Source organism: Pleurodeles waltl, chromosome 7 (genome assembly GCF_031143425.1).
Source record: "Pleurodeles waltl isolate 20211129_DDA chromosome 7, aPleWal1.hap1.20221129, whole genome shotgun sequence".
Taxonomy (NCBI): domain Eukaryota; kingdom Metazoa; phylum Chordata; class Amphibia; order Caudata; family Salamandridae; genus Pleurodeles; species Pleurodeles waltl.
In genome coordinates this window covers 414,352,940-414,379,474 of record NC_090446.1, presented here as the reverse complement: position 1 = coordinate 414,379,474, position 26,535 = coordinate 414,352,940, and positions in this window count along the sequence as shown.

Below are 26,535 nucleotides of genomic sequence, written 5' to 3'. Positions count from 1 at the left end.
CAGGGAAGCCTACCAAACCTGTGCATTTCTGAAAACTAGAGACCTAGGGGAATACAAGATGGGGTGACTTGCGGGGCTCGGACCAGGTTCTGTTACCCAGAATCCTTTGCAAACCTCAAAATGTGGCTAAAAAAACACATGTTCCTCACATTTCTGTGGCAGAAAGTTCTGGAATCTGAGAGAAGCCACAAATTTCCTTCCACCCAGCGTTCCCCCAAGTCTCCCGATAAAAATGATACCTCACTTGTGTGGGTAGGGCTAGCGCCCGCGACAGGAAACGCCCCAAAGCGCAACGTGGACACATCCAAATTTGTGAAAGAAAACAGAGGTGTTTTTTGCGAAGTGCCTACCTGTAGATTTTGGCCTCTAGCTCAGCTGGCACCTAGGGAAACCTACCAAACCTGTGCATTTCTGAAAACTAGAGACCTAGGGGAATCCAAGGAGGGTTGACTTGCGGGGCTCGGACCAGGTTCTGTTACCCAGAATCCTTTGCAAACCTCAAAATGTGGCTACAAAAATACATGTTCCTCACATTTCTGTGGCAGAAAGTTCTGGAATCTGAGGGGAGCCACAAATTTCCTTCCACCGAGCGTTCCCCCAAGTCTCCCGATAACAATGATACCTCACTTGTGTGGGTAGGCCTAGCGCCCGCGACAGGAAACGCCCCAAAGCACAACGTGGACACATCCACATTTTTTAAAGAAAACAGAGGTGTTTTTTGCGAAGTGCCTACCTATAGATTTTGGCCTCTAGCTCAGCCGGCACCTAGGGAAACCTACCAAACCTGTGCATTTCTGAAAACTAGAGACCTAGGGGAATCCAAGGAGGGGTGACTTGCGGGGCTCGGACCAGGTTCTGTTACCCAGAATCCTTTGCAAACCTCAAAATATGGCTAAAAAAACACATGTTCCTCACATTTCTGTGGCAGAAAGTTCTGGAATCTGAGAGGAGCCACAAATTTCCTTCCACTCAGCGTTCCCCCAAGTCTCCCAATAAAAATGATACCTCACTTGTGTGGGTAGGCCTAGCGCCCGCGACAGGAAACGCCCCAAAGTGCAACGTGGACACATCCAAATTTTTGAAAGAAAACAGAGGTGTTTTTTGCGAAGTGCCTACCTGTAGATTTTGGCCTCTAGCTCAGCCGGCACCTAGGGAAACCTACCAAACCTGTGCATTTCTGAAAACTAGAGACCTAGGGGAATCCAAGGAGGGTTGACTTGCGGGGCTCGGACCAGGTTCTGTTACCCAGAATCCTTTGCAAACCTCAAAATTTGGCTAAAAAACACATGTTCCTCACATTTCTGTGGCAGAAAGTTCTGGAATCTGAGAGGAGCCACAAATTTCCTTCCACCGAGCGTTCCACCAAGTCTTCCGATAAAAATGATACCTCACTTGTGTGGGTAGTGCTAGCGCCCGCGACAGGAAACGCCCCAAAGCGCAACGTGGACACATCCAAATTTTTGAAAGAAAACAGAGGTGTTTTTTGCGAAGTGCCTACCTGTAGATTTTGGCCTCTAGCTCAGCCGGCACCTAGGGAAACCTACCAAACCTGTGCATTTCTGAAAACTAGAGACCTAGGGGAATCCAAGGAGGGTTGACTTGCGGGGCTCGGACCAGGTTCTGTTACCCAGAATCCTTTGCAAACCTCAAAATTTGGCTAAAAAACACATGTTCCTCACATTTCTGTGGCAGAAAGTTCTGGAATCTGAGAGGAGCCACAAATTTCCTTCCACCGAGCGTTCCACCAAGTCTTCCGATAAAAATGATACCTCACTTGTGTGGGTAGGGCTAGCGCCCGCGACAGGAAACGCCCCAAAGCGCAACGTGGACACATCCAAATTTTTGAAAGAAAACAGAGGTGTTTTTTGCGAAGTGCCTACCTGTAGATTTTGGCCTCTAGCTCAGCCGGCACCTAGGGAAACCTACCAAACCTGTGCATTTCTGAAAACTAGAGACCTAGGGGAATCCAAGGAGGGTTGACTTGCGGGGCTCGGACCAGGTTCTGTTACCCAGAATCCTTTGCGAACCTCAAAATTTGGCTAAAAAAATACATGTTCCTCACATTTCTGTGGCAGAAAGTTCTGGAATCTGAGGGGAGCCACAAATTTCCTTCCACCGAGCGTTCCCCCAAGTCTCCCGATAAAAATGATACCTCACTTGTGTGGGTAGGCCTAGCGCCCGCAACAGGAAACGCCCCAAAGCGCAACGTGGACACATCCAAATTTTTTAAAGAAAACAGAGGTGTTTTTTGCGAAGTGCCTACCTATAGATTTTGGCCTCTAGCTCAGCCGGCACCTAGGGAAACCTACCAAACCTGTGCATCTCTGAAAACTAGAGACCTCGGGGAATCCAAGATGGGGTGACTTGCTGGGCTCGGACCAGGTTCTGTTACCCAGAATCCTTTGCAAACCTCAAAATGTGGCTAAAAAAACACATGTTCCTCACATTTCTGTGGCAGAAAGTTCTGGAATCTGAGAGGAGCCACAAATTTCCTTCCACCCAGCGTTCCCCCAAGTCTCCCGATAAAAATGATACCTCACTTGTGTGGGTAGGCCTAGCGCCCGCGACAGGAAACGCCCCAAAGCGCAACGTGGACACATCCAATTTTTTTAAAGAAAACCGAGGTGTTTTTTGCGAAGTGCCTACCTGTAGATTTTGGCCTCTAGCTCAGCCGGCACCTAGGGAAACCTACCAAACCTGTGCATTTCTGAAAACTAGAGACCTAGGGGAATCCAAGATGGGGTGACTTGCGGGGCTCGGACCAGGTTCTGTTACCCAGAATCCTTTGCGAACCTCAAAATTTGGCAAAAAAAACACATGTTCCTCACATTTCTGTGGCAGAAAGTTCTGGAATCTGAGAGGAGCCACAAATTTCCTTCCACCCAGCGTTCCCCCAAGTCTCCCGATAAAAATGATACCTCACTTGTGTGGGTAGGCCTAGCGCCCGCGACAGGAAACCCCCCAAAGCGCAACGTGGACACATCAAAATTTTGGAAAGAAAACAGAGGTGTTTTTTGCGAAGTGCCTACCTGTAGATTTTGGCCTCTAGCTCAGCCGGCACCTAGGGAAACGTAACAAACCTGTGCATTTCTGAAAACTAGAGACCTAGGGGAATCCAAGATGGGGTGACTTGCGGGGCTCGGACCAGGTTCTGTTACCCAGAATCCTTTGCAAACCTCAAAATATGGCTAAAAAAACACATGTTCCTCACATTTCTGTGGCAGAAAGTTCTGGAATCTGAGAGGAGCCACAAATTTCCTTCCACCCAGCGTTCCCCCAAGTCTCCCGATAAAAATGATACCTCACTTGTGTGGGTAGGCCTAGCGCCCGCGACAGGAAACGCCCCAAAGCGCAACGTGGACACATCCAAATTTTTTAAAGAAAACAGAGGTGTTTTTTGCAAAGTGCCTACCTGTAGATTTTGGCCTCTAGCTCAGCCGGCACCCAGGGAAGCCTACCAAACCTGTGCATTTCTGAAAAATAGAGACCTAGGGGAATACAAGATGGGGTGACTTGCGGGGCTCGGACCAGGTTCTGTTACCCAGAATCCTTTGCAAACCTCAAAATGTGGCTAAAAAAACACATGTTCCTCACATTTCTGTGGCAGAAAGTTCTGGAATCTGAGAGAAGCCACAAATTTCCTTCCACCCAGCGTTCCCCCAAGTCTCCCGATAAAAATGATACCTCACTTGTATGGGTAGGGCTAGCGCCCGCGACAGGAAACGCCCCAAAGCGCAACGTGGACACATCCAAATTTGTGAAAGAAAACAGAGGTGTTTTTTGCGAAGTGCCTACCTGTAGATTTTGGCCTCTAGCTCAGCTGGCACCTAGGGAAACCTACCAAACCTGTGCATTTCTGAAAACTAGAGACCTAGGGGAATCCAAGGAGGGTTGACTTGCGGGGCTCGGACCAGGTTCTGTTACCCAGAATCCTTTGCAAACCTCAAAATTTGGCTAAAAAACACATGTTCCTCACATTTCTGTGGCAGAAAGTTCTGGAATCTGAGAGGAGCCACAAATTTCCTTCCACCGAGCGTTCCACCAAGTCTTCCGATAAAAATTATACCTCACTTGTGTGGGTAGGCCTAGCGCCCGCGACAGGAAACGCCCCAAAGCGCAACGTGGACACATCCAAATTTTTGAAAGAAAACAGAGGTGTTTTTTGCGAAGTGCCTACCTGTAGATTTTGGCCTCTAGCTCAGCCGGCACCTAGGGAAACCTACCAAACCTGTGCATTTCTGAAAACTAGAGACCTAGGGAAATCCAAGGAGGGTTGACTTGCGGGGCTCGGACCAGGTTCTGTTACCCAGAATCCTTTGCGAACATAAAAATTTGGCTAAAAAACACATGTTCCTCACATTTCTGTGGCAGAAAGTTCTGGAATCTGAGAGGAGCCACAAATTTCCTTCCACCGAGCGTTCCCCCAAGTCTCCCGATAACAATGATACCTCACTTGTGTGGGTAGGCCTAGCGCCCGCGACAGGAAACGCCCCAAAGCACAACGTGGACACATCCACATTTTTTAAAGAAAACAGAGGTGTTTTTTGCGAAGTGCCTACCTATAGATTTTGGCCTCTAGCTCAGCCGGCACCTAGGGAAACCTACCAAACCTGTGCATTTCTGAAAACTAGAGACCTAGGGGAATCCAAGGAGGGTTGACTTGCGGGGCTCGGACCAGGTTCTGTTACCCAGAATCCTTTGCGAACCTCAAAATTTGGCTAAAAAAATACATGTTCCTCACATTTCTGTGGCAGAAAGTTCTGGAATCTGAGGGGAGCCACAAATTTCCTTCCACCGAGCGTTCCCCCAAGTCTCCCGATAAAAATGATACCTCACTTGTGTGGGTAGGCCTAGCGCCCGCGACAGGAAACGCCCCAAAGCGCAACGTGGACACATCCAAATTTTTGAAAGAAAACAGAGGTGTTTTTTGCGAAGTGCCTACCTGTAGATTTTGGCCTCTAGCTCAGCCGGCACCTAGGGAAACCTACCAAACCTGTGCATTTCTGAAAACTAGAGACCTAGGGAAATCCAAGGAGGGTTGACTTGCGGGGCTCGGACCAGGTTCTGTTACCCAGAATCCTTTGCGAACATAAAAATTTGGCTACAAAAATACATGTTCCTCACATTTCTGTGGCAGAAAGTTCTGGAATCTGAGGGGAGCCACAAATTCCCTTCCACCGAGCGTTCCCCCAAGTCTCCCGATAACAATGATACCTCACTTGTGTGGGTAGGCCTAGCGCCCGCGACAGGAAACGCCCCAAAGCACAACGTGGACACATCCACATTTTTTAAAGAAAACAGAGGTGTTTTTTGCGAAGTGCCTACCTATAGATTTTGGCCTCTAGCTCAGCCGGCACCTAGGGAAACCTACCAAACCTGTGCATTTCTGAAAACTAGAGACCTAGGGGAATCCAAGGAGGGGTGACTTGCGGGGCTCGGACCAGGTTCTGTTACCCAGAATCCTTTGCAAACCTCAAAATATGGCTAAAAAACACATGTTCCTCACATTTCTGTGGCAGAAAGTTCTGGAATCTGAGAGGAGCCACAAATTTCCTTCCACTCAGCGTTCCCCCAAGTCTCCCAATAAAAATGATACCTCACTTGTGTGGGTAGGCCTAGCGCCCGCGACAGGAAACGCCCCAAAGTGCAACGTGGACACATCCAAATTTTTGAAAGAAAACAGAGGTGTTTTTTGCGAAGTGCCTACCTGTAGATTTTGGCCTCTAGCTCAGCCGGCACCTAGGGAAACCTACCAAACCTGTGCATTTCTGAAAACTAGAGACCTAGGGGAATCCAAGGAGGGTTGACTTGCGGGGCTCGGACCAGGTTCTGTTACCCAGAATCCTTTGCAAACCTCAAAATGTGGCTAAAAAAACACATGTTCCTCACATTTCTGTGGCAGAAAGTTCTGGAATCTGAGAGAAGCCACAAATTTCCTTCCACCCAGCGTTCCCCCAAGTCTCCCGATAAAAATGATACCTCACTTGTGTGGGTAGGGCCTGCGCCCGCGACAGGAAATGCCCCAAAGCGCAACGTGGACACATCCAAATTTGTGAAAGAAAACAGAGGTGTTTTTTGCGAAGTGCCTACCTGTAGATTTTGGCCTCTAGCTCAGCCGGCACCTAGGGAAACCTACCAAACCTGTGCATTTCTGAAAACTAGAGACCGAGGGGAATCCAAGGAGGGTTGACTTGCGGGGCTCGGACCAGGTTCTGTTACCCAGAATCCTTTGCGAACCTCAAAATTTGGCTAAAAAAATACATGTTCCTCACATTTCTGTGGCAGAAAGTTCTGGAATCTGAGGGGAGCCACAAATTTCCTTCCACCGAGCGTTCCCCCAAGTCTCCCGATAAAAATGATACCTCACTTGTGTGGGTAGGCCTAGCGCCCGCGACAGGAAACGCCCCAAAGCGCAACGTGGACACATCCAAATTTTTGAAAGAAAACAGAGGTGTTTTTTGCGAAGTGCCTACCTGTAGATTTTGGCCTCTAGCTCAGCCGGCACCTAGGGAAACCTACCAAACCTGTGCATTTCTGAAAACTAGAGACCTAGGGAAATCCAAGGAGGGTTGACTTGCGGGGCTCGGACCAGGTTCTGTTACCCAGAATCCTTTGCGAACATAAAAATTTGGCTACAAAAATACATGTTCCTCACATTTCTGTGGCAGAAAGTTCTGGAATCTGAGGGGAGCCACAAATTTCCTTCCACCGAGCGTTCCCCCAAGTCTCCCGATAACAATGATACCTCACTTGTGTGGGTAGGCCTAGCGCCCGCGACAGGAAACGCCCCAAAGCACAACGTGGACACATCCACATTTTTTAAAGAAAACAGAGGTGTTTTTTGCGAAGTGCCTACCTATAGATTTTGGCCTCTAGCTCAGCCGGCACCTAGGGAAACCTACCAAACCTGTGCATTTCTGAAAACTAGAGACCTAGGGGAATCCAAGGAGGGGTGACTTGCGGGGCTCGGACCAGGTTCTGTTACCCAGAATCCTTTGCAAACCTCAAAATATGGCTAAAAAAACACATGTTCCTCACATTTCTGTGGCAGAAAGTTCTGGAATCTGAGAGGAGCCACAAATTTCCTTCCACTCAGCGTTCCCCCAAGTCTCCCAATAAAAATGATACCTCACTTGTGTGGGTAGGCCTAGCGCCCGCGACAGGAAACGCCCCAAAGTGCAACGTGGACACATCCAAATTTTTGAAAGAAAACAGAGGTGTTTTTTGCGAAGTGCCTACCTGTAGATTTTGGCCTCTAGCTCAGCCGGCACCTAGGGAAACCTACCAAACCTGTGCATTTCTGAAAACTAGAGACCTAGGGGAATCCAAGGAGGGTTGACTTGCGGGGCTCGGACCAGGTTCTGTTACCCAGAATCCTTTGCAAACCTCAAAATGTGGCTAAAAAAACACATGTTCCTCACATTTCTGTGGCAGAAAGTTCTGGAATCTGAGAGAAGCCACAAATTTCCTTCCACCCAGCGTTCCCCCAAGTCTCCCGATAAAAATGATACCTCACTTGTGTGGGTAGGGCTAGCGCCCGCGACAGGAAATGCCCCAAAGCGCAACGTGGACACATCCAAATTTGTGAAAGAAAACAGAGGTGTTTTTTGCGAAGTGCCTACCTGTAGATTTTGGCCTCTAGCTCAGCCGGCACCTAGGGAAACCTACCAAACCTGTGCATTTCTGAAAACTAGAGACCTAGGGGAATCCAAGGAGGGTTGACTTGCGGGGCTCGGACCAGGTTCTGTTACCCAGAATCCTTTGCGAACCTCAAAATTTGGCTAAAAAAATACATGTTCCTCACATTTCTGTGGCAGAAAGTTCTGGAATCTGAGGGGAGCCACAAATTTCCTTCCACCGAGCGTTCCCCCAAGTCTCCCGATAAAAATGATACCTCACTTGTGTGGGTAGGCCTAGCGCCCGCGACAGGAAACGCCCCAAAGCGCAACGTGGACACATCCAAATTTTTGAAAGAAGACAGAGGTGTTTTTTGCGAAGTGCCTACCTGTAGATTTTGGCCTCTAGCTCAGCCGGCACCTAGGGAAACCTACCAAACCTGTGCATTTCTGAAAACTAGAGACCTAGGGAAATCCAAGGAGGGTTGACTTGCGGGGCTCGGACCAGGTTCTGTTACCCAGAATCCTTTGCGAACATAAAAATTTGGCTACAAAAATACATGTTCCTCACATTTCTGTGGCAGAAAGTTCTGGAATCTGAGGGGAGCCACAAATTTCCTTCCACCGAGCGTTCCCCCAAGTCTCCCGATAACAATGATACCTCACTTGTGTGGGTAGGCCTAGCGCCCGCGACAGGAAACGCCCCAAAGCACAACGTGGACACATCCACATTTTTTAAAGAAAACAGAGGTGTTTTTTGCGAAGTGCCTACCTATAGATTTTGGCCTCTAGCTCAGCCGGCACCTAGGGAAACCTACCAAACCTGTGCATTTCTGAAAACTAGAGACCTAGGGGAATCCAAGGAGGGTTGACTTGCGGGGCTCGGACCAGGTTCTGTTACCCAGAATCCTTTGCAAACCTCAAAATGTGGCTAAAAAAACACATGTTCCTCACATTTCTGTGGCAGAAAGTTCTGGAATCTGAGAGGAGCCACAAATTTCCTTCCACTCAGCGTTCCCCCAAGTCTCCCAATAAAAATGATACCTCACTTGTGTGGGTAGGCCTAGCGCCCGCGACAGGAAACGCCCCAAAGTGCAACGTGGACACATCCAAATTTTTGAAAGAAAACAGAGGTGTTTTTTGCGAAGTGCCTACCTGTAGATTTTGGCCTCTAGCTCAGCCAGCACCTAGGGAAACCTACCAGACCTGTGCATTTCTGAAAACTAGAGACCTAGGGGAATCCAAGGAGGGTTGACTTGCGGGGCTCGGACCAGGTTCTGTTACCCAGAATCCTTTGCAAACCTCAAAATGTGGCTAAAAAAACACATGTTCCTCACATTTCTGTGGCAGAAAGTTCTGGAATCTGAGAGAAGCCACAAATTTCCTTCCACCCAGCGTTCCCCCAAGTCTCCCGATAAAAATGATACCTCACTTGTGTGGGTAGGGCTAGCGCCCGCGACAGGAAATGCCCCAAAGCGCAACGTGGACACATCCAAATTTGTGAAAGAAAACAGAGGTGTTTTTTGCGAAGTGCCTACCTGTAGATTTTGGCCTCTAGCTCAGCCGGCACCTAGGGAAACCTACCAAACCTGTGCATTTCTGAAAACTAGAGACCTAGGGGAATCCAAGGAGGGTTGACTTGCGGGGCTCGGACCAGGTTCTGTTACCCAGAATCCTTTGCAAACCTCAAAATTTGGCTAAAAAACACATGTTCCTCACATTTCTGTGGCAGAAAGTTCTGGAATCTGAGAGGAGCCACAAATTTCCTTCCACTGAGCGTTCCACCAAGTCTTCCGATAAAAATGACACCTCACTTGTGTGGGTAGGGCTAGCGCCCGCAACAGGAAACGCCCCAAAGCGCAACGTGGACACATCCAAATTTTTAAAAGAAAACAGAGGTGTTTTTTGCGAAGTGCCTACCTATAGATTTTGGCCTCTAGCTCAGCCGGCACCTAGGGAAACCTACCAAACCTGTGCATCTCTGAAAACTAGAGACCTCGGGGAATCCAAGATGGGGTGACTTGCGGGGCTCGGACCAGGTTCTGTTACCCAGAATCCTTTGCAAACCTCAAAATGTGGCTAAAAAAACACATGTTCCTCACATTTCTGTGGCAGAAAGTTCTGGAATCTGAGAGAAGCCACAAATTTCCTTCCACCCAGCGTTCCCCCAAGTCTCCCGATAAAAATGATACCTCACTTGTGTGGGTAGGGCTAGCGCCCGCGACAGGAAATGCCCCAAAGCGCAACGTGGACACATCCAAATTTGTGAATGAAAACAGAGGTGTTTTTTGCGAAGTGCCTACCTGTAGATTTTGGCCTCTAGCTCAGCCGGCACCTAGGGAATCCTACCAAACCTGTGCATTTCTGAAAACTAGAGACCTAGGGGAATCCAAGGAGGGTTGACTTGCGGGGCTCGGACCAGGTTCTGTTACCCAGAATCCTTTGCGAACCTCAAAATTTGGCTAAAAAAATACATGTTCCTCACATTTCTGTGGCAGAAAGTTCTGGAATCTGAGGGGAGCCACAAATTTCCTTCCACCGAGCGTTCCCCCAAGTCTCCCGATAAAAATGATACCTCACTTGTGTGGGTAGGCCTAGCGCCCGCGACAGGAAACGCCCCAAAGCGCAACGTGGACACATCCAAATTTTTGAAAGAAAACAGAGGTGTTTTTTGCGAAGTGCCTACCTGTAGATTTTGGCCTCTAGCTCAGCCGGCACCTAGGGAAACCTACCAAACCTGTGCATTTCTGAAAACTAGAGACCTAGGGAAATCCAAGGAGGGTTGACTTGCGGGGCTCGGACCAGGTTCTGTTACCCAGAATCCTTTGCGAACATAAAAATTTGGCTACAAAAATACATGTTCCTCACATTTCTGTGGCAGAAAGTTCTGGAATCTGAGGGGAGCCACAAATTTCCTTCCACCGAGCGTTCCCCCAAGTCTCCCGATAACAATGATACCTCACTTGTGTGGGTAGGCCTAGCGCCCGCGACAGGAAACGCCCCAAAGCACAACGTGGACACATCCACATTTTTTAAAGAAAACAGAGGTGTTTTTTGCGAAGTGCCTACCTATAGATTTTGGCCTCTAGCTCAGCCGGCACCTAGGGAAACCTACCAAACCTGTGCATTTCTGAAAACTAGAGACCTAGGGGAATCCAAGGAGGGGTGACTTGCGGGGCTCGGACCAGGTTCTGTTACCCAGAATCCTTTGCAAACCTCAAAATATGGCTAAAAAAACACATGTTCCTCACATTTCTGTGGCAGAAAGTTCTGGAATCTGAGAGGAGCCACAAATTTCCTTCCACTCAGCGTTCCCCCAAGTCTCCCAATAAAAATGATACCTCACTTGTGTGGGTAGGCCTAGCGCCCGCGACAGGAAACGCCCCAAAGTGCAACGTGGACACATCCAAATTTTTGAAAGAAAACAGAGGTGTTTTTTGCGAAGTGCCTACCTGTAGATTTTGGCCTCTAGCTCAGCCGGCACCTAGGGAAACCTACCAAACCTGTGCATTTCTGAAAACTAGAGACCTAGGGGAATCCAAGGAGGGTTGACTTGCGGGGCTCGGACCAGGTTCTGTTACCCAGAATCCTTTGCAAACCTCAAAATGTGGCTAAAAAAACACATGTTCCTCACATTTCTGTGGCAGAAAGTTCTGGAATCTGAGAGAAGCCACAAATTTCCTTCCACCCAGCGTTCCCCCAAGTCTCCCGATAAAAATGATACCTCACTTGTGTGGGTAGGGCTAGCGCCCGCGACAGGAAATCCCCCAAAGCGCAACGTGGACACATCCAAATTTGTGAAAGAAAACAGAGGTGTTTTTTGCGAAGTGCCTACCTGTAGATTTTGGCCTCTAGCTCAGCCGGCACCTAGGGAAACCTACCAAACCTGTGCATTTCTGAAAACTAGAGACCTAGGGGAATCCAAGGAGGGTTGACTTGCGGGGCTCGGACCAGGTTCTGTTACCCAGAATCCTTTGCGAACCTCAAAATTTGGCTAAAAAAATACATGTTCCTCACATTTCTGTGGCAGAAAGTTCTGGAATCTGAGGGGAGCCACAAATTTCCTTCCACCGAGCGTTCCCCCAAGTCTCCCGATAAAAATGATACCTCACTTGTGTGGGTAGGCCTAGCGCCCGCGACAGGAAACGCCCCAAAGCGCAACGTGGACACATCCAAATTTTTGAAAGAAAACAGAGGTGTTTTTTGCGAAGTGCCTACCTGTAGATTTTGGCCTCTAGCTCAGCCGGCACCTAGGGAAACCTACCAAACCTGTGCATTTCTGAAAACTAGAGACCTAGGGAAATCCAAGGAGGGTTGACTTGCGGGGCTCGGACCAGGTTCTGTTACCCAGAATCCTTTGCGAACATAAAAATTTGGCTACAAAAATACATGTTCCTCACATTTCTGTGGCAGAAAGTTCTGGAATCTGAGGGGAGCCACAAATTTCCTTCCACGGAGCGTTCCCCCAAGTCTCCCGATAACAATGATACCTCACTTGTGTGGGTAGGCCTAGCGCCCGCGACAGGAAACGCCCCAAAGCACAACGTGGACACATCCACATTTTTTAAAGAAAACAGAGGTGTTTTTTGCGAAGTGCCTGCCTATAGATTTTGGCCTCTAGCTCAGCCGGCACCTAGGGAAACCTACCAAACCTGTGCATTTCTGAAAACTAGAGACCTAGGGGAATCCAAGGAGGGTTGACTTGCGGGGCTCGGACCAGGTTCTGTTACCCAGAATCCTTTGCAAACCTCAAAATGTGGCTAAAAAAACACATGTTCCTCACATTTCTGTGGCAGAAAGTTCTGGAATCTGAGAGGAGCCACAAATTTCCTTCCACTCAGCGTTCCCCCAAGTCTCCCAATAAAAATGATACCTCACTTGTGTGGGTAGGCCTAGCGCCCGCGACAGGAAACGCCCCAAAGTGCAACGTGGACACATCCAAATTTTTGAAAGAAAACAGAGGTGTTTTTTGCGAAGTGCCTACCTGTAGATTTTGGCCTCTAGCTCAGCCGGCACCTAGGGAAACCTACCAGACCTGTGCATTTCTGAAAACTAGAGACCTAGGGGAATCCAAGGAGGGTTGACTTGCGGGGCTCGGACCAGGTTCTGTTACCCAGAATCCTTTGCAAACCTCAAAATGTGGCTAAAAAAACACATGTTCCTCACATTTCTGTGGCAGAAAGTTCTGGAATCTGAGAGAAGCCACAAATTTCCTTCCACCCAGCGTTCCCCCAAGTCTCCCGATAAAAATGATACCTCACTTGTGTGGGTAGGGCTAGCGCCCGCGACAGGAAATGCCCCAAAGCGCAACGTGGACACATCCAAATTTGTGAAAGAAAACAGAGGTGTTTTTTGCGAAGTGCCTACCTGTAGATTTTGGCCTCTAGCTCAGCCGGCACCTAGGGAAACCTACCAAACCTGTGCATTTCTGAAAACTAGAGACCTAGGGGAATCCAAGGAGGGTTGACTTGCGGGGCTCGGACCAGGTTCTGTTACCCAGAATCCTTTGCAAACCTCAAAATTTGGCTAAAAAACACATGTTCCTCACATTTCTGTGGCAGAAAGTTCTGGAATCTGAGAGGTGCCACAAATTTCCTTCCACTGAGCGTTCCACCAAGTCTTCCGATAAAAATGATACCTCACTTGTGTGGGTAGGGCTAGCGCCCGCAACAGGAAACGCCCCAAAGCGCAACGTGGACACATCCAAATTTTTAAAAGAAAACAGAGGTGTTTTTTGCGAAGTGCCTACCTATAGATTTTGGCCTCTAGCTCAGCCGGCACCTAGGGAAACCTACCAAACCTGTGCATCTCTGAAAACTAGAGACCTCGGGGAATCCAAGATGGGGTGACTTGCGGGGCTCGGACCAGGTTCTGTTACCCAGAATCCTTTGCAAACCTCAAAATGTGGCTAAAAAAACACATGTTCCTCACATTTCTGTGGCAGAAAGTTCTGGAATCTGAGAGGAGCCACAAATTTCCTTCCACCCAGCGTTCCCCCAAGTCTCCCGATAAAAATGATACCTCACTTGTGTGGGTAGGCCTAGCGCCCGCGACAGGAAACGCCCCAAAGCGCAACGTGGACACATCCAATTTTTTTAAAGAAAACCGAGGTGTTTTTTGCGAAGTGCCTACCTGTAGATTTTGGCCTCTAGCTCAGCCGGCACCTAGGGAAACCTACCAAACCTGTGCATTTCTGAAAACTAGAGACCTAGGGAATCCAAGATGGGGTGACTTGCGGGGCTCGGACCAGGTTCTGTTACCCAGAATCCTTTGCAAACCTCAAAATTTGGCTAAAAAACACATGTTCCTCACATTTCTGTGGCAGAAAGTTCTGGAATCTGAGAGGAGCCACAAATTTCCTTCCACCGAGCGTTCCACCAAGTCTTCCGATAAAAATGATACCTCACTTGTGTGGGTAGGGCTAGCGCCCGCGACAGGAAACGCCCCAAAGCGCAACGTGGACACATCCAAATTTTTGAAAGAAAACAGAGGTGTTTTTTGCGAAGTGCCTACCTGTAGATTTTGGCCTCTAGCTCAGCCGGCACCTAGGGAAACCTACCAAACCTGTGCATTTCTGAAAACTAGAGACCTAGGGGAATCCAAGGAGGGTTGACTTGCGGGGCTCGGACCAGGTTCTGTTACCCAGAATCCTTTGCGAACCTCAAAATTTGGCTAAAAAAATACATGTTCCTCACATTTCTGTGGCAGAAAGTTCTGGAATCTGAGGGGAGCCACAAATTTCCTTCCACCGAGCGTTCCCCCAAGTCTCCCGATAAAAATGATACCTCACTTGTGTGGGTAGGCCTAGCGCCCGCAACAGGAAACGCCCCAAAGCGCAACGTGGACACATCCAAATTTTTTAAAGAAAACAGAGGTGTTTTTTGCGAAGTGCCTACCTATAGATTTTGGCCTCTAGCTCAGCCGGCACCTAGGGAAACCTACCAAACCTGTGCATCTCTGAAAACTAGAGACCTCGGGGAATCCAAGATGGGGTGACTTGCTGGGCTCGGACCAGGTTCTGTTACCCAGAATCCTTTGCAAACCTCAAAATGTGGCTAAAAAAACACATGTTCCTCACATTTCTGTGGCAGAAAGTTCTGGAATCTGAGAGGAGCCACAAATTTCCTTCCACCCAGCGTTCCCCCAAGTCTCCCGATAAAAATGATACCTCACTTGTGTGGGTAGGCCTAGCGCCCGCGACAGGAAACGCCCCAAAGCGCAACGTGGACACATCCAATTTTTTTAAAGAAAACCGAGGTGTTTTTTGCGAAGTGCCTACCTGTAGATTTTGGCCTCTAGCTCAGCCGGCACCTAGGGAAACCTACCAAACCTGTGCATTTCTGAAAACTAGAGACCTAGGGGAATCCAAGATGGGGTGACTTGCGGGGCTCGGACCAGGTTCTGTTACCCAGAATCCTTTGCGAACCTCAAAATTTGGCAAAAAAAACACATGTTCCTCACATTTCTGTGGCAGAAAGTTCTGGAATCTGAGAGGAGCCACAAATTTCCTTCCACCCAGCGTTCCCCCAAGTCTCCCGATAAAAATGATACCTCACTTGTGTGGGTAGGCCTAGCGCCCGCGACAGGAAACGCCCCAAAGCGCAACGTGGACACATCCAAATTTTTTAAAGAAAACAGAGGTGTTTTTTGCGAAGTGCCTACCTGTAGATTTTGGCGTCTAGCTCAGCCGGCACCCAGGGAAACCTACCAAACCTGTGCATTTCTGAAAACTAGAGACCTAGGGGAATCCAAGGAGGGTTGACTTGCGGGGCTCGGACCAGGTTCTGTTACCCAGAATCCTTTGCGAACCTCAAAATTTGGCAAAAAAGACACATGTTCCTCACATTTCTGTGGCAGAAAGTTCTGGAATCTGAGAGGAGCCACAAATTTCCTTCCACCCAGCGTTCCCCCAAGTCTCCCGATAAAAATGATACCTCACTTGTGTGGGTAGGCCTAGCGCCCGCGACAGGAAACCCCCCAAAGCGCAACGTGGACACATCAAAATTTTGGAAAGAAAACAGAGGTGTTTTTTGCGAAGTGCCTACCTGTAGATTTTGGCCTCTAGCTCAGCCGGCACCTAGGGAAACGTAACAAACCTGTGCATTTCTGAAAACTAGAGACCTAGGGGAATCCAAGATGGGGTGACTTGCGGGGCTCGGACCAGGTTCTGTTACCCAGAATCCTTTGCAAACCTCAAAATATGGCTAAAAAAACACATGTTCCTCACATTTCTGTGGCAGAAAGTTCTGGAATCTGAGAGGAGCCACAAATTTCCTTCCACCCAGCGTTCCCCCAAGTCTCCCGATAAAAATGATACCTCACTTGTGTGGGTAGGCCTAGCGCCCGCGACAGGAAACGCCCCAAAGCGCAACGTGGACACATCCAAATTTTTTAAAGAAAACAGAGGTGTTTTTTGCAAAGTGCCTACCTGTAGATTTTGGCCTCTAGCTCAGCCGGCACCCAGGGAAGCATACCAAACCTGTGCATTTCTGAAAACTAGAGACCTAGGGGAATACAAGATGGGGTGACTTGCGGGGCTCGGACCAGGTTCTGTTACCCAGAATCCTTTGCAAACCTCAAAATGTGGCTAAAAAAACACATGTTCCTCACATTTCTGTGGCAGAAAGTTCTGGAATCTGAGAGAAGCCACAAATTTCCTTCCACCCAGCGTTCCCCCAAGTCTCCCGATAAAAATGATACCTCACTTGTGTGGGTAGGGCTAGCGCCCGCGACAGGAAACGCCCCAAAGCGCAACGTGGACACATCCAAATTTGTGAAAGAAAACAGAGGTGTTTTTTGCGAAGTGCCTACCTGTAGATTTTGGCCTCTAGCTCAGCTGGCACCTAGGGAAACCTACCAAACCTGTGCATTTCTGAAAACTAGAGACCTAGGGGAATCCAAGGAGGGTTGACTTGCGGGGCTCGGACCAGGTTCTGTTACCCAGAATCCTTTGCAAACCTCAAAATTTGGCTAAAAAACACATGTTCCTCACATTTCTGTGGCAGAAAGTTCTGGAATCTGAGAGGAGCCACAAATTTCCTTCCACCGAGCGTTCCACCAAGTCTTCCGATAAAAATGATACCTCACTTGTGTGGGTAGGGCTAGCGCCCGCGACAGGAAACGCCCCAAAGCGCAACGTGGACACATCCAAATTTTTGAAAGAAAACAGAGGTGTTTTTTGCGAAGTGCCTACCTGTAGATTTTGGCCTCTAGCTCAGCCGGCACCTAGGGAAACCTACCAAACCTGTGCATTTCTGAAAACTAGAGACCTAGGGGAATCCAAGGAGGGTTGACTTGCGGGGCTCGGACCAGGTTCTGTTACCCAGAATCCTTTGCAAACCTCAAAATTTGGCTAAAAAACACATGTTCCTCACATTTCTGTGGCAGAAAGTTCTGGAATCTAAGAGGAGCCACAAATTTCCTTCCACCGAGCGTTCCACCAAGTCTTCCGATAAAAATGATACCTCACTTGTGTGGGTAGGGCTAGCGCCCGCGACAGGAAACGCCCCAAAGCGCAACGTGGACACATCCAAATTTTTGAAAGAAAACAGAGGTGTTTTTTGCGAAGTGCCTACCTGTAGATTTTGGCCTCTAGCTCAGCCGGCACCTAGGGAAACCTACCAAACCTGTGCATTTCTGAAAACTAGAGACCTAGGGGAATCCAAGGAGGGTTGACTTGCGGGGCTCGGACCAGGTTCTGTTACCCAGAATCCTTTGCGAACCTCAAAATTTGGCTAAAAAAATACCTGTTCCTCACATTTCTGTGGCAGAAAGTTCTGGAATCTGAGGGGAGCCACAAATTTCCTTCCACCGAGCGTTCCCCCAAGTCTCCCGATAAAAATGATACCTCACTTGTGTGGGTAGGCCTAGCGCCCGCAACAGGAAACGCCCCAAAGCGCAACGTGGACACATCCAAATTTTTTAAAGAAAACAGAGGTGTTTTTTGCGAAGTGCCTACCTATAGATTTTGGCCTCTAGCTCAGCCGGCACCTAGGGAAACCTACCAAACCTGTGCATCTCTGAAAACTAGAGACCTCGGGGAATCCAAGATGGGGTGACTTGCTGGGCTCGGACCAGGTTCTGTTACCCAGAATCCTTTGCAAACCTCAAAATGTGGCTAAAAAAACACATGTTCCTCACATTTCTGTGGCAGAAAGTTCTGGAATCTGAGAGGAGCCACAAATTTCCTTCCACCCAGCGTTCCCCCAAGTCTCCCGATAAAAATGATACCTCACTTGTGTGGGTAGGCCTAGCGCCCGCGACAGGAAACGCCCCAAAGCGCAACGTGGACACATCCAATTTTTTTAAAGAAAACCGAGGTGTTTTTTGCGAAGTGCCTACCTGTAGATTTTGGCCTCTAGCTCAGCCGGCACCTAGGGAAACCTACCAAACCTGTGCATTTCTGAAAACTAGAGACCTAGGGGAATCCAAGATGGGGTGACTTGCGGGGCTCGGACCAGGTTCTGTTACCCAGAATCCTTTGCGAACCTCAAAATTTGACAAAAAAAACACATGTTCCTCACATTTCTGTGGCAGAAAGTTCTGGAATCTGAGAGGAGCCACAAATTTCCTTCCACCCAGCGTTCCCCCAAGTCTCCCGATAAAAATGATACCTCACTTGTGTGGGTAGGCCTAGCGCCCGCGACAGGAAACGCCCCAAAGCGCAACGTGGACACATCCAAATTTTTTAAAGAAAACAGAGGTGTTTTTTGCGAAGTGCCTACCTGTAGATTTTGGCGTCTAGCTCAGCCGGCACCCAGGGAAACCTACCAAACCTGTGCATTTCTGAAAACTAGAGACCTAGGGGAATCCAAGGAGGGTTGACTTGCGGGGCTCGGACCAGGTTCTGTTACCCAGAATCCTTTGCGAACCTCAAAATTTGGCAAGAAAGACACATGTTCCTCACATTTCTGTGGCAGAAAGTTCTGGAATCTGAGAGGAGCCACAAATTTCCTTCCACCCAGCGTTCCCCCAAGTCTCCTGATAAAAATGATACCTCACTTGTGTGGGTAGGCCTAGCGCCCGCGACAGGAAACCCCCCAAAGCGCAACGTGGACACATCAAAATTTTGGAAAGAAAACAGAGGTGTTTTTTGCGAAGTGCCTACCTGTAGATTTTGGCCTCTAGCTCAGCCGGCACCTAGGGAAACGTAACAAACCTGTGCATTTCTGAAAACTAGAGACCTAGGGGAATCCAAGATGGGGTGACTTGCGGGGCTCGGACCAGGTTCTGTTACCCAGAATCCTTTGCAAACCTCAAAATATGGCTAAAAAAACACATGTTCCTCACATTTCTGTGGCAGAAAGTTCTGGAATCTGAGAGGAGCCACAAATTTCCTTCCACCCAGCGTTCCCCCAAGTCTCCCGATAAAAATGATACCTCACTTGTGTGGGTAGGCCTAGCGCCCGCGACAGGAAACGCCCCAAAGCGCAACGTGGACACATCCAAATTTTTTAAAGAAAACAGAGGTGTTTTTTGCAAAGTGCCTACCTGTAGATTTTGGCCTCTAGCTCAGCCGGCACCCATGGAAGCCTACCAAACCTGTGCATTTCTGAAAACTAGAGACCTAGGGGAATACAAGATGGGGTGACTTGCGGGGCTCGGACCAGGTTCTGTTACCCAGAATCCTTTGCAAACCTCAAAATGTGGCTAAAAAAACACATGTTCCTCACATTTCTGTGGCAGAAAGTTCTGGAATCTGAGAGAAGCCACAAATTTCCTTCCACCCAGCGTTCCCCCAAGTCTCCCGATAAAAATGATACCTCACTTGTGTGGGTAGGGCTAGCGCCCGCGACAGGAAACGCCCCAAAGCGCAACGTGGACACATCCAAATTTGTGAAAGAAAACAGAGGTGTTTTTTGCGAAGTGCCTACCTGTAGATTTTGGCCTCTAGCTCAGCTGGCACCTAGGGAAACCTACCAAACCTGTGCATTTCTGAAAACTAGAGACCTAGGGGAATCCAAGGAGGGTTGACTTGCGGGGCTCGGACCAGGTTCTGTTACCCAGAATCCTTTGCAAACCTCAAAATTTGGCTAAAAAACACATGTTCCTCACATTTCTGTGGCAGAAAGTTCTGGAATCTGAGAGGAGCCACAAATTTCCTTCCACCGAGCGTTCCACCAAGTCTTCCGATAAAAATGATACCTCACTTGTGTGGGTAGGGCTAGCGCCCGCGACAGGAAACGCCCCAAAGCGCAACGTGGACACATCCAAATTTTTGAAAGAAAACAGAGGTGTTTTTTGCGAAGTGCCTACCTGTAGATTTTGGCGTCTAGCTCAGCCGGCACCTAGGGAAACCTACCAAACCTGTGCATTTCTGAAAACTAGAGACCTAGGGGAATCCAAGGAGGGTTGACTTGCGGGGCTCGGACCAGGTTCTGTTACCCAGAATCCTTTGCAAACCTCAAAATTTGGCTAAAAAACACATGTTCCTCACATTTCTGTGGCAGAAAGTTCTGGAATCTGAGAGGAGCCACAAATTTCCTTCCACCGAGCGTTCCACCAAGTCTTCCGATAAAAATGATACCTCACTTGTGTGGGAAGGGCTAGCGCCCGCGACAGGAAACGCCCCAAAGCGCAACGTGGACACATCCAAATTTTTGAAAGAAAACAGAGGTGTTTTTTGCGAAGTGCCTACCTGTAGATTTTGGCCTCTAGCTCAGCCGGCACCTAGGGAAACCTACCAAACCTGTGCATTTCTGAAAACTAGAGACCTAGGGGAATCCAAGGAGGGTTGACTTGCGGGGCTCGGACCAGGTTCTGTTACCCAGAATCCTTTGCGAACCTCAAAATTTGGCTAAAAAAATACATGTTCCTCACATTTCTGTGGCAGAAAGTTCTGGAATCTGAGGGGAGCCACAAATTTCCTTCCACCGAGCGTTCCCCCAAGTCTCCCGATAAAAATGATACCTCACTTGTGTGGGTAGGCCTAGCGCCCGCAACAGGAAACGCCCCAAAGCGCAACGTGGACACATCCAAATTTTTTCAAGAAAACAGAGGTGTTTTTTGCGAAGTGCCTACCTATAGATTTTGGCCTCTAGCTCAGCCGGCACCTAGGGAAACCTACCAAACCTGTGCATCTCTGAAAACTAGAGACCTCGGGGAATCCAAGATGGGGTGACTTGCGGGGCTCGGACCAGGTTCTGTTACCCAGAATCCTTTGCAAACCTCAAAATGTGGCTAAAAAAACACATGTTCCTCACATTTCTGTGGCAGAAAGTTCTGGAATCTGAGAGGAGCCACAAATTTCCTTCCACCCAGCGTTCCCCCAAGTCTCCCGATAAAAATGATACCTCACTTGTGTGGGTAGGCCTAGCGCCCGCGACAGTAAACGCCCCAAAGCGCAACGTGGACACATCCAAATTTTTTAAAGAAAACAGAGGTGTTTTTTGCGAAGTGCCTACCTGTAGATTTTGGCCTCTAGCTCAGCCGGCACCCAGGGAAACCTACCAAACCTGTGCATTTCTGAAAACTAGAGACCTAGGGGAATCCAAGGAGGGTTGACTTGCGGGGCTCGGACCAGGTTCTGTTACCCAGAATCCTTTGCGAACCTCAAAATTTGGCAAAAAAGACACATGTTCCTCACATTTCTGTGGCAGAAAGTTCTGGAATCTGAGAGGAGCCACAAATGTCCTTCCACCCAGCGTTCCCCCAAGTCTCCCGATAAAAATGATACCTCACTTGTGTGGGTAGGCCTAGCGCCCGCGACAGGAAACCCCCCAAAGCGCAACGTGGACACATCAAAATTTTGGAAAGAAAACAGAGGTGTTTTTTGCGAAGTGCCTACCTGTAGATTTTGGCCTCTAGCTCAGCCGGCACCTAGGGAAACCTAACAAACCTGTGCATTTCTGAAAACTAGAGACCTAGGGGAATCCAAGATGGGGTGACTTGCGGGGCTCGGACCAGGTTCTGTTACCCAGAATCCTTTGCAAACCTCAAAATATGGCTAAAAAAACACATGTTCCTCACATTTCTGTGGCAGAAAGTTCTGGAATCTGAGAGGAGCCACAAATTTCCTTCCACCCAGCGTTCCCCCAAGTCTCCCGATAAAAATGATACCTCACTTGTGTGGGTAGGCCTAGCGCCCACGACAGGAAACGCCCCAAAGCGCAACGTGGACACATCCAAATTTTTTAAAGAAAACAGAGGTGTTTTTTGCAAAGTGCCTACCTGTAGATTTTGGCCTCTAGCTCAGCCGGCACCCAGGGAAACCTACCAAACCTGTGCATTTCTGAAAACTAGAGACCTAGGGGAATACAAGATGGGGTGACTTGCGGGGCTCGGACCAGGTTCTGTTACCCAGAATCCTTTGCAAACCTCAAAATGTGGCTAAAAAAACACATGTTCCTCACATTTCTGTGGCAGAAAGTTCTGGAATCTGAGAGAAGCCACAAATTTCCTTCCACCCAGCGTTCCCCCAAGTCTCCCGATAAAAATGATACCTCACTTGTGTGGGTAGGGCTAGCGCCCGCGACAGGAAACGCCCCAAAGCGCAACGTGGACACATCCAAATTTGTGAAAGAAAACAGAGGTGTTTTTTGCGAAGTGCCTACCTGTAGATTTTGGCCTCTAGCTCAGCTGGCACCTAGGGAAACCTACCAAACCTGTGCATTTCTGAAAACTAGAGACCTAGGGGAATCCAAGGAGGGTTGACTTGCGGGGCTCGGACCAGGTTCTGTTACCCAGAATCCTTTGCAAACCTCAAAATTTGGCTAAAAAACACATGTTCCTCACATTTCTGTGGCAGAAAGTTCTGGAATCTGAGAGGAGCCACAAATTTCCTTCCACCGAGCGTTCCACCAAGTCTTCCGATAAAAATGATACCTCACTTGTGTGGGTAGGGCTAGCGCCCGCGACAGGAAACGCCCCAAAGCGCAACGTGGACACATCCAAATTTTTGAAAGAAAACAGAGGTGTTTTTTACGAAGTGCCTACCTGTAGATTTTGGCCTCTAGCTCAGCCGGCACCTAGGGAAACCTACCAAACCTGTGCATTTCTGAAAACTAGAGACCTAGGGGAATCCAAGGAGGGTTGACTTGCGGGGCTCGGACCAGGTTCTGTTACCCAGAATCCTTTGCGAACCTCAAAATTTGGCTAAAAAAATACATGTTCCTCACATTTCTGTGGCAGAAAGTTCTGGAATCTGAGGGGAGCCACAAATTTCCTTCCACCGAGCGTTCCCCCAAGTCTCCCGATAAAAATGATACCTCACTTGTGTGGGTAGGCCTAGCGCCCGCAACAGGAAACGCCCCAAAGCGCAACGTGGACACATCCAAATTTTTTAAAGAAAACAGAGGTGTTTTTTGCGAAGTGCCTACCTATAGATTTTGGCCTCTAGCTCAGCCGGCACCTAGGGAAACCTACCAAACCTGTGCATCTCTGAAAACTAGAGACCTCGGGGAATCCAAGATGGGGTGACTTGCGGGGCTCGGACCAGGTGCTGTTACCCAGAATCCTTTGCAAACCTCAAAATGTGGCTAAAAAAACACATGTTCCTCACATTTCTGTGGCAGAAAGTTCTGGAATCTGAGAGGAGCCACAAATTTCCTTCCACCCAGCGTTCCCCCAAGTCTCCCGATAAAAATGATACCTCACTTGTGTGGGTAGGCCTAGCGCCCGCGACAGGAAACGCCCCAAAGCGTAACGTGGACACATCCAATTTTTTTAAAGAAAACCGAGGTGTTTTGTGTGAAGTGCCTACCTGTAGATTTTGGCCTCTAGCTCAGCCGGCACCTAGGGAAACCTACCAAACCTGTGCATTTCTGAAAACTAGAGACCTAGGGGAATCCAAGATGGGGTGACTTGCGGGGCTCGGACCAGGTTCTGTTACCCAGAATCCTTTGCGAACCTCAAAATTTGGCAAAAAAAACACATGTTCCTCACATTTCTGTGGCAGAAAGTTCTGGAATCTGAGAGGAGCCACAATTTTCCTTCCACCCAGCGTTCCCCCAAGTCTCCCGATAAAAATGGTACCTCACTTGTGTGGGTAGGCCTAGCGCCCGCGACAGGAAACGCCCCAAAGCGCAACGTGGACACATCCAAATTTTTTAAAGAAAACAGAGGTGTTTCTTGCGAAGTGCCTACCTGTAGATTTTGGCCTCTAGCTCAGCCGGCACCCAGGGAAACCTACCAAACCTGTGCATTTCTGAAAACTAGAGACCTAGGGGAATCCAAGGAGGGTTGACTTGCGGGGCTCGGACCAGGTTCTGTTACCCAGAATCCTTTGCGAACCTCAAAATTTGGCAAAAAAGACACATGTTCCTCACATTTCTGTGGCAGAAAGTTCTGGAATCTGAGAGGAGCCACAAATTTCCTTCCACCCAGCGTTCCCCCAAGTCTCCCGATAAAAATGATACCTCACTTGTGTGGGTAGGCCTAGCGCCCGCGACAGGAAACCCCCCAAAGCGCAACGTGGACACATCAAAATTTTGGAAAGAAAACAGAGGTGTTTTTTGCGAAGTGCCTACCTGTAGATTTTGGCCTCTAGCTCAGCCGGCACCTAGGGAAACCTAACAAACCTGTGCATTTCTGAAAACTAGAGACCTAGGGGAATCCAAGGAGGGGTGACTTGCGGGGCTCGGACCAGGTTTTGTTACCCAAAATCCTTTGCAAACCTCAAAATATGGCTAAAAAAACACATGTTCCTCACATTTCTGTGGCAGAAAGTTCTGGAATCTGAGAGGAGCCACAAATTTCCTTCCACCCAGCGTTCCCCCAAGTCTCCCAATAAAAATGATACCTCACTTGTGTGGGTAGGCCTAGCGCCCGCGACAGGAAACGCCCCAAAGTGCAACGTGGACACATCCAAATTTTTGAAAGAAAACAGAGGTGTTTTTTGCGAAGTGCCTACCTGTAGATTTTGGCCTCTAGCTCAGCCGGCACCTAGGGAAACCTACCAAACTTGTGCATTTCTGAAAACTAGAGACCTAGGGGAATCCAAGGAGGGTTGACTTGCGGGGCTCGGACCAGGTTTTGTTACCCAGAATCCTTTGCAAACCTCAAAATGTGGCTAAAAAAACATATGTTCCTCACATTTCTGTGGCAGAAAGTTCTGGAATCTGAGAGGAGCCACAAATTTCCTTCCACCCAGCGTTCCCCCAAGTCTCCCGATAAAAATGATACCTCACTTGTGTGGGTATGGCTAGTGCCCGCGACAGGAAACGCCCCAAAGCGCAACGTGGACACATCCAAATTTTTGAAAGAAAACAGAGGTGTTTTTTGCGAAGTGCCTACCTGTAGATTTTGGCCTCTAGCTCAGCCGGCACCTAGGGAAACCTACCAAACCTGTGCATTTCTGAAAACTAGAGACCTAGGGGAATCCAAAGAGGGTTGACTTGCGGGGCTCGGACCAGGTTCTGTTACCCAGAATCCTTTGCGAACCTCAAAATTTGGCTAAAAAAATACATGTTCCTCACATTTCTTTGGCAGAAAGTTCTGGAATCTGAGGGGAGCCACAAATTTCCTTCCACCGAGCGTTCCCCCAAGTCTCCCGATAAAAATGATACCTCACTTGTGTGGGTAGGCCTAGCGCCCGCGACAGGAAACGCCCCAAAGCGCAACGTGGACACATCCAAATTTTTGAAAGAAAACAGAGGTGTTTTTTGCGAAGTGCCTACCTGTAGATTTTGGCCTCTAGCTCAGCCGGCACCTAGGGAAACCTACCAAACCTGTGCATTTCTGAAAACTAGAGACCTAGGGAAATCCAAGGAGGGTTGACTTGCGGGGCTCGGACCAGGTTCTGTTACCCAGAATCCTTTGCGAACATCAAAATTTGGCTACAAAAATACATGTTCCTCACATTTCTGTGGCAGAAAGTTCTGGAATCTGAGGGGAGCCACAAATTTCCTTCCACCGAGCGTTCCCCCAAGTCTCCCGATAAAAATTATACCTCACTTGTGTGGGTAGGCCTAGCGCCCGCGACAGGAAACGCCCCAAAGCACAACGTGGACACATCCACATTTTTGAAAGAAAACAGAGGTGTTTTTTGCGAAGTGCCTACCTATAGATTTTGGCCTCTAGCTCAGCCGGCACCTAGGGAAACCTACCAAACCTGTGCATTTCTGAAAACTAGAGACCTAGGGGAATCCAAGGAGGGGTGACTTGCGGGGCTCGGACCAGGTTCTGTTACCAGAATCCTTTGCAAACCTCAAAATATGGCTAAAAAAACACCTGTTCCTCACATTTCTGTGGCAGAAAGTTCTGGAATCTGAGAGGAGCCACAAATTTCCTTCCACCCAGCGTTCCCCCAAGTCTCCCAATAAAAATGATACCTCACTTGTGTGGGTAGGCCTAGCGCCCGCGACAGGAAACGCCCCAAAGTGCAACGTGGACACATCCAAATTTTTGAAAGAAAACAGAGGTGTTTTTTGCGAAGTGCCTACCTGTAGATTTTGGCCTCTAGCTCAGCCGGCACCTAGGGAAACCTACCAAACCTGTGCATTTCTGAAAACTAGAGACCTAGGGGAATCCAAGGAGGGTTGACTTGCGGGGCTCGGACCAGGTTCTGTTACCCAGAATCCTTTGCAAACCTCAAAATTTGGCTAAAAAAACACATGTTCCTCACATTTCTGTGGCAGAAAGTTCTGGAATCTGAGAGGAGCCACAAATTTCCTTCCACCCAGCGTTCCCCCAAGTCTTCCGATAAAAATGATACCTCACTTGTGTGGGTAGGGCTAGCGCCCCGCGACAGGAAATGCCCCAAAGCGCAACGTGAACACATCCAAATTTTTGAAAGAAAACAGAGGTGTTTTTTGCGAAGTGCCTACCTGTAGATTTTGGCCTCTAGCTCAGCCGGCACCTAGGGAAACCTACCAAACCTGTGCATTTCTGAAAACTAGAGACCTAGGGGAATCCAAGATGGGGTGACTTGCAGGGCTCGGACCAGGTTCTGTTACCCAGAATCCTTTGCAAACCTCAACAT